This window comes from Elephantulus edwardii, unplaced genomic scaffold (genome assembly GCF_000299155.1).
Source record: "Elephantulus edwardii isolate Elephantulus edwardi_28Jun2011 unplaced genomic scaffold, EleEdw1.0 scaffold00104, whole genome shotgun sequence".
In the NCBI taxonomy this organism is placed as follows: domain Eukaryota; kingdom Metazoa; phylum Chordata; class Mammalia; order Macroscelidea; family Macroscelididae; genus Elephantulus; species Elephantulus edwardii.
In genome coordinates this window covers 2,993,186-3,007,726 of record NW_006399854.1, presented here as the reverse complement: position 1 = coordinate 3,007,726, position 14,541 = coordinate 2,993,186, and positions in this window count along the sequence as shown.

The window sequence follows — 14,541 nt, the reverse complement described above, 5'->3', positions numbered from 1 at the left end:
GACAGTTAATCTCATGGGAGATTGCCTATCCTCCCACAGAACAGCTGGTGGCCTTGAACTGCATGCCTTCAGGATTGTAGTGCAGCTTCTTGCCAAGAATAGTGCTAAATTTTTTCTTAGAATAAGAACTACAAAAAAACATTCCTTGGAGCATTAATTTTAAGCTACATGGAGAATGAGATCATTTTGGAGGTATAAGCATGAACTTGCTATAAAATGACTGTGATTTTCAAACTTTGTCTACATATTTAGATAAAATGGTTTAATCACAATAATTTGATCCTCCCACTTTGCTACTTTGGAGGAGTCTGACCAAAAAAGGTCTGCCTTCACTCCCTCACTTACATGGGTTATAGCAGGGATCGGGCTGGTGTTCCATGCAGCACCCTCGGCTGATCACCGCCTTGGGCTGGGACAGTTGCATCAAGCCTCCAGGACAATGTTATGAAATTCAAACCTCCTCTTCGGGTTCTCCAGAACACTGCCAAGTTGGGAAGCCAATCCCCCGTAGGCACTGCCAGCCACTGAGGGAATGAAAGCTCAGATCCCAAGGTGAGGGAACAAAGGCCAGGATTTAGGTGTCATGCTATTCTCGATGTAATGGGTAATGTTTTTTTCCCCATATTTGGCACTGTAATTCCTTTTAGGTAGAAAGCTGACTTTATGGGGGAGTATATCTTGATAAAGACATTAAGATATGAAAACAAGTTTAAGTGTAGGGGCAGGATACATTTCAAGAAGAGTTAAGTTTCTTGGTCTTTTCTCTGAGAGACTGAGATAAAGGAGTTGGGGATGATAGAGGTTGGCAACTCTGGAGTGAATAGTAAGAGAGAAATGTCTGTATTTGACGGCAAGGGGAGCTCAGCAGAGTTTGAAATGGGCCCAATGTGTGAATTCCACGTGTCTTGGAAGCTGGGTTCAAGGTTGACTCTTATGCTCATTTCTTTTATGTGAATTAATTTGTGAACATGAATCCAGAAATGGTCAGAGTTCTACATTGAGTCTGGACATATTTTGATAAGAAATCAGAGACTTGAAGGTAGAAATTACTATGAACCCTTGACTTCCAGTCTTGAAAATTTTGGAAGTGTCTCAGATTTCCAGGTGAAAAAGCAAGTTTGGACAGATTCTATCTGGAGTCCAAGCGCCCAGGAAGGCCCAACAAAAACTGTCACACTTGTTCATTTACATAAATATAAAAATTTAAATTGACCTTTTATTTAGTGCCTGGTTTAGCAATACATTCGAAAAAGGATTGTTATGTGGACGACTTAGCTTAAAGTTGTGGCCAGATTCCATATCTATGAAAATTTAGACAAGGGTGCCTGTCTGACCTCAGTTCCTTCATTAATAGTGGAAGTGATAAGATTATCAAATTTAGTATTATAGTAGTTATGGGGCCTGTTATGATGCCAACAGTTACTGCACTCAAATGCTAACCACAAATATAAAAGTTCAAGTGCACTCAGAGGTGTTTTGAGGGGAAAGTCTTTATAATCTACTTCTGAAAAATCAGGCACTGAAAACCTGAGGAAGCGTAGTTCTACTCTGATGCACATGGAGTTGTATTAGTTGGAGTAGAATGGATACCAACTGGTTTTTATAGGATAGTCATTTAACATGAGGATTAGACAAACTGTATTATGCAGACAACACAACCTTGTTTGTAGAAATGGAAGACTGTAAGTACTTGCTGGGGGAAATCAAAGACTTCAGCCTTCAATATGGATTACACCTAAACATTAAGAAAACAAAAATCCTCAATACTGCACCAATAGGACACCATCATGATAAATGGAGGGGGGGAAATGGAAGTTGTCAATGATTTTCTTTTACTTGGATCCACAATCAACATCCAGTGATCAAGAAATCAAAAGACATGTTGCTGGGGAAATACGCTGTCAAGGATCTTTCAGAAGCCCTAAAGAGCAAGGATGTCAGTTTAAAGACTAAGGTGAATCTGATCCAAGCCATGGCATTTTTTCCCCAATTGCTTCCTAAGCATCTGAAAGTTGGACAATAAGTAAGAATGACCAAAGAAGAATCAATGCCTTTGAGCCATGGTATTGGAGCAGGGTATCAAATATCCCATGGACAGCCAAAAGAACAAACAAATCTGTCCTGGAGGAAGTGCACCCAGGTTGCCCCTTAGATAGAGGCAAGAATGGTGAAACTTAGTTTCATCTACTTAGGGCATATTTTCAGTAGGTTCCAGTCCTTGTGAGAGTACTTCATGTTTGGAAAAGTTAGTGAGGGAAAGGACGATCCTCAATGAAGTGGATTGACACAATGATTGTAATAATGCTTTAGCAGGTCGACATGGTGAGGATGGAACAGGACAGGGTAAGGTTAAGGTTTTGTTCTGTCATTCTCAGGATCGCTATGAGTTACAGTGGCCTGGACTGCACGTACTGTCATTTAACAGAGCATTTTATAATCCTGTCTGTTTTCAGATACCTGTGTCTGTTTTTCCCCCAGTGGTTTCTTCCAGCCTCGGGGTGAAGATGACTGAGGTAGATTATTTGAAAGTGACATACTCTGGGCTCAGAGTCCCAGCTGGGAGACAGGTCCCTGCCTTCTCCCAGCCTAGGGTGTCCAGGGCCACACTGCGGTCTTTTTTTTTCTTCTGATTTTCAATGTGTACTAAATTAGGAGAGATTAATAATTTCAGATAAAAGTTATGGATGCTAAATCATATATTGAGATGATTTAAATAAATTTTTATGGAAGCAAACATTTAACTAACTTCTTATTGTTACTCTTTGCAGGCTTTATTTTTAATAGTAAAATACAGGTAAGAGGAATTTAATAACAGTGACATTTGGTATATTCACACTGCTGAGCAACCATCACCACTATCTATCTCCAAAAATTTTTACTGCGCTCAAAAGAAACACTATATTCATTAAGCAGTCACTCCCTGTTCCTCCCTCCCACAAACTCTGACAACTGCTACTCTGCTTTCTGTCTTTCTGGATTTGCTGCCTCTGGACATTTCATATAAATAGAATTACACAATATGTGGACTTTAGCCACTGGCTTCTCTTAATTAGCATGTGTGTGTTTATTGTGTTAATGTATAAACACAAACTATTTTCTATCTCAATATTTTTGCATGTACGTTTTAGCCACAGGGCATCATTTATCATGATGTTTCCCTAATCTTTTCCAGTGATATCCATCATGATGTATAACCAACTCCAGTATATATTTCTAAATTTTTATATCACCCTTAACAGAAACCCATTGTCTCTTAAAAATTGGCTTCTAATTTCCCCTGGGAAGCACTAAAAACTTACAATCTTTATATGATTGTCCATTTTGGACAGTTTATATAAGAGGAATCATACTGTATTTGTCCTTTTTTGATTGATTGGTTTCACTCAGCACACAGTTTTCAAGATTCATTCATATTATGTCAGACCTTCATCTTTCTTTCTTGAAGTGGTATGAAATATACCACATATTGGTTCCTGATCATGCTGTGAATTGGCTTATAATTGTCAACCCAAAGACAAGTGGTTCAGATCCATTGGCTCCTCACAAACTCTTCCAGTGTTATTTAGAGCCTTTGAAAACTCCTGGAGGGCCAGCTATGAGTCGATTACAACTCCTTGGTAATGAGTGAGTGAGTGGATATGAAGCAATATTTCACAGTGAGTCAGCCACTCTATATAAGTCAATTTCCTGATCCTGTTGGGTCACATCCTGTGGGATTCCCTTCTCAGCTGAGCCCCAAACCCCCAGAATGGACTGCTTCATGCCTTCCTGCCCTCTGTTTGGGGTTCTCATTTTGCAGGGCCTTGTATTTACCAGTTTGCCTTCTCACCACCAAGGAAGGTAGGAAGACAAGGGTCAAACAAAGAACTTTATTTTCAGGAGAGGCACACTAAGTATTTTATGATAATATTGTTTCACATGATTCAGAAAAAAGAAATAAACACATTGTTGCTAAGAGCCATTTAGTCTATTCCAACTCCTAGTGACAATAGTATATAGTACAATAGAACAATAGTACTGAAACATTGCCCACCCTGCCTCATCCTTCCAATTGTTCCTGTGCTTAGTTCATTGTCACAGCTGCTGTGTCAATTTGGTTGAGCTCTTTTTCTTTCTGACCCTGTTTTACTAGGATGATGTCCTATAATATCTTCCTATTTCCTACAATATCTTAAAAGCACTTGAGATGAAATACTGTTATCATTACATCTAAGGAACATTCTAATTGTAATTCTTCCAAAACATAAGTTGTTCATTATTCTGGTGGTGGTGGTGTGTGCCATTGAGTAGAAACTGACCTATAGTTGACCCTTCAGTGGGGTTTCAGAGGCAGTAAATCACACAGGGAGAGATTAACCACCTTTCTTCCATGAAGCAGCTGGTAGATTCGAACCATAGGCCTTTGAAATTGCAGCATGGTTTCTTACTACTAGACCACCAGAGCTCTAAAGTATAGTCTATATTCTTCACCAGCATCATCATTTAAAGGCACCCTTTCTTCTTTAGCCTTCCTGATTAATTGTCTAGCTTTAGTATGCATGTGCTGTTGCTGCTTTTGTGTGCTGTGGAGTTCCATGGGACTTAATGGCAAAGGAGGAGATCACCATTTTCCTCCCTCATAGCAGCTGGTGGATTTGAACCGTGTACCTTCTGGATTACAGTAGAGCTTCTTACCACTAAATAACCAGAGCTTCCTGTGTGCATTTGAGGCAACTGAAAATACCATGGTAAAATCAGTCATCATAACCCCCAAAGTCTCCCATCTCTGTTTTAACACTTGAAAGATGTCTTTTGTTTCAGATTTACCCAATGAAATATTTATTTTCTTGACTGCTGCTTCCATGGATGCTGATTGTAGATCTAATTAAAAGGAAACCATTTATGGTGTCAACCTTTTTCTCCATCTTGCTAAAGCAAGATGTTACTTATGGGTATAGTTGTGAGGACCTTTGCTTTCTTGATTGAAGGTGTCATTCATATTGAAGACTTTTACCATACCGCAGTCATAGTCGTCTTCATTTCAACAAGGTGTTAATGAGTTTTCCTCCAATCCTGACGCCACATTCTTCCTCACATAGCCCAGCTTCTCAGATAATTTGCTCAGCATATAGGTTGAATAAGTACGGTGAAAGGGTGGCGGGGGTGGGGGTTACCCTGACACATATCTTTCCTGATTTTAAACCACAGAATATCCCTTTGTTCTGTTTGAATGACTTCTTTTTAGTGTATGTACAGCTGTGTGGATCATGACAAGTTGTGGCTGACATTGAGAAGAATGGGAATCCCAGAGAATTTAATTGTGCTCATGTGGAACCTGTACCTGGACCAGAAGGCTGTTGTGCAAACGGAGCAGAACACTGGATGGTTTGGAATTGGGAAGGGATTGTGTCAGGGATGTATTGTATCTCCATACTTGTTCAATCTATATGCTGAGCAAATTATCCAAGAAGCTGGACTCCATGAAGAGGAATGTGACATCTGGATTGGAGGGAGACTCATCAAAAACATCTGTTATGCAGATGACACAACCTTGCTTACTGAACCCGAGGAGGATTTGCAGTACTTGTTGCAGAAGATCAAGGAATGCAGCCTTCAGTATGGATTGTGTCTCAATATCAAGAAAACAGAGATTGTTACTACCGGACCAATACGCTGAGCCATGATGGACAGAGAGGAAATTGAAACTGTCAACAGCTTCATCTTGCTTGGATTCACAATTAACACAGTTGATGCAAGCAGTCAGGAAATAAGGAGACACATTGCAATGGGAAAATCTGCAGTTAGAGACTTTTCCAAATTATTGAGGAGTAGTGATATCAGTTTGAGAACTAAGGTGTCTGATTCAGGCCATGGCCTTTCCAATTACTGGCTATGCTTCTGAGAGCTGGACAATGAATAAGGATTATGGAAAAGAATTGGTGCCGTTGAGCACTAGTGTTGGAGAAAAGCACTGAACATTCCATGGACGGCCAAGAAAAAGAACAGATATGTCCTGGAGAGGGTGCAGCTGGACTTCTCTTTGGAGGCAAGAATGAGGAGACTGACACACTTTGGGCACATTGCTAGGAGGTGCTGTTTCTTGGAGAATGATATGATGTTGGGAAAGGTGGAGGGTTGGAGAAAGAGAGGATGACCCTCAACCAGGTGGATTGACCAAGTGAATGCTGCAATGGGCTCTTGTGTGTCAGGAAGTATGAGGATGGTGCAGGACAGGTCTGGTTTCAGATCTTTTGTTCACAGCATCACTATAAGTTGTACTCAACTTGATGGCACCTAAAAACAACAACAACAATAACACAGGTCTTGCATAAGCACAATTAAGTGCTCTAGAACGCTTATAATTTTTTCCAATTTTATCATGGTAGACCCAATTGACTGGAGAGAGGATGAAAGGCACCTAAGCGTCAAGGACTCTCCTTCATAGGGTCACTATGAGTCGCCTGAGACTCGACGGCCCTTAACAACAACAACAACAGACACAATTGAATGCCTTGTACAGTCAACAGAGCAACCCACTGGTATTTGAAATATTGGTGGATTTTTTAGCATTACCGGAACATGCAAAAAGTCCTACACAGTGCAGAAAGAAGAGGAAACAAAAGTGTTAGCACTGGAGAAGGATACATAAAGCTATCATTATTACCAATACTACTTGGTTTTTACAATATAATACAACCTGTTATCTGTCACATAATAGGCTTCAGAATCTCACAAATTTAGGTCACATTTTATTCTGAAATATCTTTTAAAATTTTATTTCCAAGTCCTCTAGAACCTTAATGAGCTAGATAAGCTCTTCAACATCAAATCTGAGTACATCAAATTCTCCTATATTATACAACATCATGGTTTATATAGAGATTCTGGAAGATGTCACTATATTTATAGGCAGGTGGGATGGTCTATGGTGCCTTTTCCTGCTTAAAACTAACAGCACAAATTGATGCAAACTCTGATAATACTCAGGGCTGGCTCTGTATGGGAGGAGGCAAAAAATAAGAGGAAGGAGGTGGGGGAGAATGTATTGAGAAAGAGAAGAATTTTAAGAAAATATTGGCCTTTTTTCTGTTCTATTTTCCCATTTCCCCCCCCTCATTCATTCATTGTTGTACATTTTCTTCTCAGCCTACCCCTCCCTCCCAGTTCTCTTTTCTCTTTGAAAAAAAAATATTATTTCATTGTTATACAATGCCCTGCCTCCCCACCCTCCCCCCCCCAAATACACAGTCCACTTTACTATGCATTTCTCTTTCTGGAATTTTGTCATGACAGTAATACCTGATCATATATTTCTTTTGAACAGTTCTCTCCCTCATCTGTTTCAATGCAGTATACATTATCCCCTCTTAGGTTCCCCCCAATCCTGATGTCAGTCCCATTTTACAATTGTGACATTATGCACTATTTGTCCTTTTGTGACTGAGATATTTCACTCAGCATAACGTCTTCCCAAGTCACCCATTTTGCATAATATTGTATGAGTTCCTTGTTTTTTTAATGCAGCATAGTATTCCATTGTGTGAATACACCACAGCTTCTCTATCCATTCATTTGTTGATGGGCACTTAGGTTGTTTCTAACTCTGTGCTATTGTGAACAATACCACAGTAAACATAGGTGCGGTTATATCTACTTGGGTGGCAGTTTCAGTTTCTTTAGGGTATGTTCCCAGTAGTGGAATTGCTGGGTCAAATGGTATTTCTATTTGCAACTTTTTGAGAAAGCGCCATACTGCCTTCCATAGTGGTTACATCATTTTACACTCCCACCAATAGTGAATAAGGGTTCCAGTTTCTCCACAAACTTGCCAGCATTTGCTGTTTGCTGCTCTGATGAATTTTGCTATTCTTACTGGGGTAAGGTAATATCTCATAGTTGTTTTGATTTGCATCTCTCTTTGAGCTAGGGACTTTGAACACTTCTTCTTGTGTTTGTTCACCATCTGAATGTCTTCTTTGGTGAAGTGTCTGTTCATATCCTCTGCCCATTTTTCAGTTGGGTTGTTTATCTTTATCTTGTTGTGGTCCTCAAGTATTCTAGAAACTCTAAATATAAGTCCCTCATCAGACATGTCATTCATTACCAAATATTTTTTCCCAGTCTGTGGCTTCCCTTTTTACCCTGTTGGAGAAGTTTTTAGATGTGTATAGGGATTTGATTCTTAGAAGATCCCATTCATCTATTTCCCCCTCCTTTTGTAAATGGGATTATTTATTTTTTATATTAATTTTAAAAGGGATATATGATTAGGTATTATTGTCATTATAGAAGTCCAGAATGAAGGCTGCATAATGGAGTGGACTTGAGGGGAGGGATTGTATAACCATTTACCTATTTTATCCTCTCTTGGTTGTAGGTTTTTCAGGATGCTTGGGAGACTGTTCATGGTGTGGATTAGGACTTCTAGAGTTCTTCCAAGCTTTTCTCTAATGAAGTTTATAGTCCTTGGTTTTAGTCCTCGGTCCTTGATCCACTCTGAGTTGGTTTTTGTATATGGTGTGAGATAAGGATGGAAGGATCTTGCTTGAGTTTTCTGTAGATAGTTTTCCAATTTTGTCAACACCATTTGTTAAAAAGGCTGTCGTTTCCCTACTTAACTGATTTCATCTTCTTGTTAAAAATCAGTGATCATAGGTAGATGGGCTGATTTCTGGGTTCTCGATTTTACTACATTGATCTATGTGTCTGTCATTGTACCACTACCACGTTGTCTTGACTACCATGGCAGTGTAGTAGGATTTTGAAATCAGGGAGTGAGATGCCTCCTACCTTGTTTCTCTTTTTAAGGAGTGCTTTGCTAATTCAGGGCCTCTTTCCATTCCAAATGAAATTGGAGATTGCCTTTTCCATCTCGTTGAAGTATGGAATTGGTTTTTGTATTGGAATTGCATTGAACATGTAAATTGCTTTTGATAGTACTGTCATTTTAACAATATTGAGTCTTCCTATCCATAAACAAGGAATATTCTTCCACTCCTCCAGGTCTCTTTTTTTATTATTTTCTAACCTTTTAAGAATTAATTTTAGTGAAATTTTACAGAGACTTTGGATTTCCATTCATTCATTGTTGTACTTTTCTCCCTGCCCACCCCTCCCCCCAGTACACTCTTTTTTTTGAAAAGTAAAAGAAAAATTCTTTAATAGTTTTACCATCCTTCCCCCCAGGTCCACTTCACTATGAAGCCCTCATTCTTGAGTCCTGTCATGACAATAATACCTAATCACATAACCCTTTTAAACAGTTTTCTCATCACTTCTTGGCCTTTTGGCTAAGATCAAGTGTAAACAGTTCTCTCCCTCATTTTAATACAGTATACATTATTTACCTCGTCTTTCTTGGTCTCCCCCCAAACCCCTATGTCAGTCCTGTTTTACAACAGTGGCACCATGCAGTATTTGTCCTTTTATGACTGAGATATTTCACTCAGCATAATGTCCTCCAGGGTCACCCATTTTGAATAATATTGTATGAGTTCCTTGTTTTTCAATGAAGCATAGTATTCCATTGTGTGAATATACCACAGCTTCTCTATCCTTTTTGTTGTGGTTGTTGTTGGGCATTGGGTTGTTACTAACTCCTTGCTGTTGTAAACAAAGCAGCGATAAACATGGGTGTGCATACATCTGCTTAGGTGGCAGTTCTGGTTTCTTTAAGGTATATTCCCCATAGTGGAGTTGCTGGGTCAAATGGTATTTCTATTTGCAACTTTTTGAGAAAGCGTCACACCTCCTTCCACAGTGGTTGCACCGTTTTATACTTTCCACCAACAGTGAATCAGTGTTCCAGTTTCTCCACAACCTCATCAGCATTTGTTGCTTGCTGTTCTGTTAAATTTTGCTATTCTTACTGGCGTGAGATGGTATCTCATAGTTGTTTTGATTTGCATCTCTCTTTGAGCTAGGGATTTAGAGCATTTCTTAATGAGCTTGTTGGCCATCTGAATGTCTTCTTTGGTGAAGTGTCTGTTCATATCCTGTGCCCATTTTTTTCAATTGGATTGTTTACCTTTATCTTGTTGTGGTGCTCAAGTATTTTTTAAGTTCTAGATATAAGTCCTTTATCTGACATGTCATTAACAAATAATTTTTCCCAGTCTGTGTCTTCCCTTTTTATCCTATTGGAGAAGTTTTTGGATGTGCATAGGGATTTGTTTATTAGAAGGTCCCATTCATCTATTTTATCTTCTCCTGGTTGTAGATTTTTCAGTATACTTGGAAGACTGTTTATGTTGTGGATTAGGACTTCTAGAGTTCTTCCAAGCTTTTCTTTTCTTTTCTTTAATGTAGTTTATAGTCCTTCGTTTTAGTCCTAGGTCCATGATCCACCTAGAGTTGGTTTTTGTGTAGGGAGTGAGGTGTGGATCTTGCTTGTGTCTTTTTCTTATGCAAAACCATCCTTGCATACCTGTAATGAATCCCACTTGGTCATAGTGATTTTTTTTTAATGTATCGTTGGATTCTATAGGCCAGGATTTTACTCAGGATTTTTGCATCTATGTTCATGAAATATTGGCCTATAGTTTTCTATTTTGGTGATATCTTTACCTGGCTTTGATATCAAGGATACCATATCACTCCATATTATGGGTGTGGGAGAATTCCATCTTTTTCTATTTTCTGAAATAATTTTTGTAGAATTGGTGACTGTCCTTCTCTGAATGTTTGATAAAGTTCACTTGTAAAGTCCAGGGCTTTTTTTGGCTGGAAGTTGTTTTATTACATTTTCAATTTCTTCTTTTGTGATGGGTCTGTTTTGAGGTGTTCAATTTCAATTTCTGTCCGTTTGCATAGGTTGTGAATTTCTAAGTATTTGTCCATTTCTTCTAGGTTTTCATATTTGTTTGAGTATAGTTTTTTATTCTTCGCAATTACGTGCTATGCATCAGAGAGTTGGACAGTGAATAGGGTTGATAGAAAGAGAATTGATGCCTTTGAGCTGTGGTGCTGGAGAGGAGTGTTGAATACACCATGGACTGCTAGGAGAACAAACAGGTTTGTCTTGGAGAGGGTGAAACCGGAATGCTCCTTGGAGTCAAGGATTCTGAAGCTTCATCTGACATACTTTGGGCATGTTGCGAGGAGGGACTGGTCCTTGGAGAGGGACATCATGTTTGGCAGAGTGGAGGGGCGGCGAAGGAGAGGAAGACCCTCGATGAGATGGATAGATTCTGTGAGTGGAGCAGTGGGAATAAGTGCGTTTGAGATGGTTAGGTTGGCACAGGATAGAAGGGCATTTAGAACTCTTGTACATAGGGTCGCTATGAGTCGCAAGCGACTCGATGGCACATAACAACACAATAGTTTTTCATAATATTTCATTGTTAGCCTTTTTATTTTAGTTGGTTCTGTTGTGACATTGTCCATTTCATCTTTTATTCTGATTATTTTTGTTTTTCCCTTCTTTTCCTCTGTTAGTTTTGCTAGTGGTTTGTCGATTTTATTGACCTTTTCAAAGAACGAACTCCATGTTTTGTTGATTGTTTCAATTGTTTTTCTGTTTTCTATTTCATTTATTTCTGCTCTAATTTTTATAATTTCAGGTTTTTTAGAGGGTGTCAAGTTTTCTTGCTCTTCTTTTTCAATGTGTTTGAGATGTTGGGTTAGAGTCAATGGTCATTTTTTTTCCTTGCCTTTTGATGTGTTTGCTTATTCATGTAAATTAACCTCTGATTACTGCTTTTGGTCTTTCCCAGAGGTTTTAGTAAGTGATGTTCTCATTGTCATTTGTTTCAAGAAATTTTTAAATTTCAATTTTAATTTCTTCTAGTACCCAGTCATATTCAAGCAAGGTGTTGTTCAGCTTCCAATTGTATGGTTTTTTCTCCTTTATCCTCTTGTTATTAATTTCTAGTTTTGTAGCATTGTGGTCTGAGAAGATGCTTTGTATTATTTCTATGTTTTTTAAATTTATTAATGTTTGCCTTGTGACCTAAAATGTGATCTATTCCAGAGAACGTTTCATGCACATTGGAGAAGAAGGTGTACTATGCTTTTTGGGTGCATTAACCTATAAATACCTATGAGATCAGGTTGGTTTATTGTGTGATTCAATTCTTCAGCATCTTTGTTGAGTTTCTTTCTGATAGTCCTATCTTTTCATTAGAGTGGTGTATTGAAGTCTCCAGCTACTATAGTAGTTTTGTCTATTTCCTTTTTCAGTTTTGTGTTAACATTTGTTTTATATATTTTGCAGATCTTTCATTTGGTGCATAAATATGTATTATTGTTATGTCTTCTTGTTCTATTGACCCTTTAAGCACTATGTAGTGACTTTCCTTGTCCTTTTTGGTGGTTTTTGAATTGAAATTTATTTTATCAGAGATTAATATTGCTACTTCTGCTTTTTTCTTGTTGCCATTTACTTCCTTGGTATATTTTCTCTCACCTTTCTGTTTTAGTCTTTCTTTATCTTCATTTTTCAGGTGTGTCTCTTGTAGGCATCATACTGATGGTTGTGTTTTTTTTTTAATTTTGTTCAATCTGCTATTTTTTTCTCTTCAGTGGTGTATTTAATCAATTCACATTCAGTGTGATTACTGAGAGACAGGTTTTATTGCTATCATTTTGTTGAGTTCTTTTTATTGTTGTTGCTGGTTACTTTGATCCATCTGGCTTTATGTGGCACCTCTGTTAGAAGGATGTCTCTCAGTGTTTCCTACAACACTGGTCTTGTTTTTACAAACTCCCTTAGGTTCTGTTTCTCTAGGAATATCTTGATCTCTCCTTCGTATTTGATGGACACATTGCTTCTTGACCTTTTGGCTAAGATCAAGCGTAACATATTTGATGGTCAATTTTGCTGAGTACAGTATTCTTGGTTGACAGTTTTGATCTTTGAATGTTTGACATATGTCACTCCACTTTCTTCTTGCTTACATGGTTTCTGCTGAGAAATCGGCACTTAATCTTATCTTCTCTACCTTTGTTTTATCCACTCTCTCTTTGTTTTTCCCTTGCTGCTTTCAGATTTCTCTCCTCATCTTTGGTTCCTGCAAATTTGATAATAATGAACCATGTAAATGATCCCTGAAAGTATAGTCTTACATATTAGCCTTTTAAAAAGAAAAAGCAACCTGATGTTTTTATTTTTTTAAATGATTTTATATTGATTTGCATACAAAATTAATATATATTGTTTTGTATTTTTCTTCATTCACATTGTGTTCCATACAATCAATCTAACCTAATCTTTTAAAAAACAAACAAAGCTTTTCACTTTAAAATGTCTCTAAATGAACATATCTCTCTCTTTCATTAATATTGAGTTGGAATCAACTCATAGCTGAACATCCAGTGGCTTTCAGAGCCTATGACCTGTGCAGGAGATTGCCCATCCTGCTCCAGCACAGGAGCTTTTGGATTCAAACTACCCACTTGTCAAGTTGGCAGTGCAAGTATTTGCCAACCAACAAGGTTACCAGAGCTCCTTAAATGCGCTATTGTTTGTGTGTTGTCTAGTCAGAGCAAGGTCTGGTGTGTGCCCTTCCCTGGTATGCCAGTCTGATAGTATGTTACATAATTGCATTATAAATACAGAACAAAAAACCAAACCAAGCATGGTCTCACCAAATCATTCTTAACTTAGGCCACTCCCCCATGAGTCAGAGCAGAATAGTGCTTCATACAATTTTTCAAAGGCTGATTTTTTTTAATTGATCAAGTATGGAAATACAAAGGAAGAGGAACAGTTGTAAGCAGACACTAGTGATTGGGACATGGAATGTGAGAACCATGAGTATAGGAAAATTAGATATTCTTAAGGAAGAAATGGAACGCATGATTATTGACATACTAGGCATTGGTGAGATGAGATGGACTGGCATGGGGCATTTTGAGTAGGATGATCATATGATATATTACTCTGGAGATGAAAAGGTGAGAAAAAATGGAGTTGCTTTCATAGTTAAAAAAGTCATTTCTAGATCCATCTTGAAGTAAAAGATTGTGAGTGACAGGATAATATCCATATGCATACAAGAAAGTCCAATGGATACCACTATCATCCAGATATATGCACCAACAACCAGAGCCAAGGAAGAGGATATAGAAGTTTTTTTATCAACTTTTACAACCAGAGATGGATCAAATGTGCAATCAAGATGCATTGATAATAATGGGTGACTGGAATGAAAAAGTTGGGAACAGAGAAGAAGATCCAGTAGTTGGAAAACATGGGCTCGGTGACAGAAACACAGCTGGAGAGAGAAAGATTGAATTTCGCACAATCATAACAAATACATTTCTTAAGAGACATAAACGCAGGTTATATACATGGATTTCACCTGATGGTATGCATAGGAATCAGATCGATTACATCTGCGGAAAGAACCGCTGGAGAAGCTCAATATCATCTTTGAAAACTAGGTGAGGGGCTGATTGTAGAACAGACCACCAATTACTCATATGCAAGTTCAAGCTGAACCTGAGGAAAATTAAACCAAGTCTATGGGAACCAAAATATGACTTTGAGTCTATCCCACCTGAATTTCAGAACCATCTCAAGGAACAGGTTTGAGGCCTTGAACACTAAGGAGTGAAGAC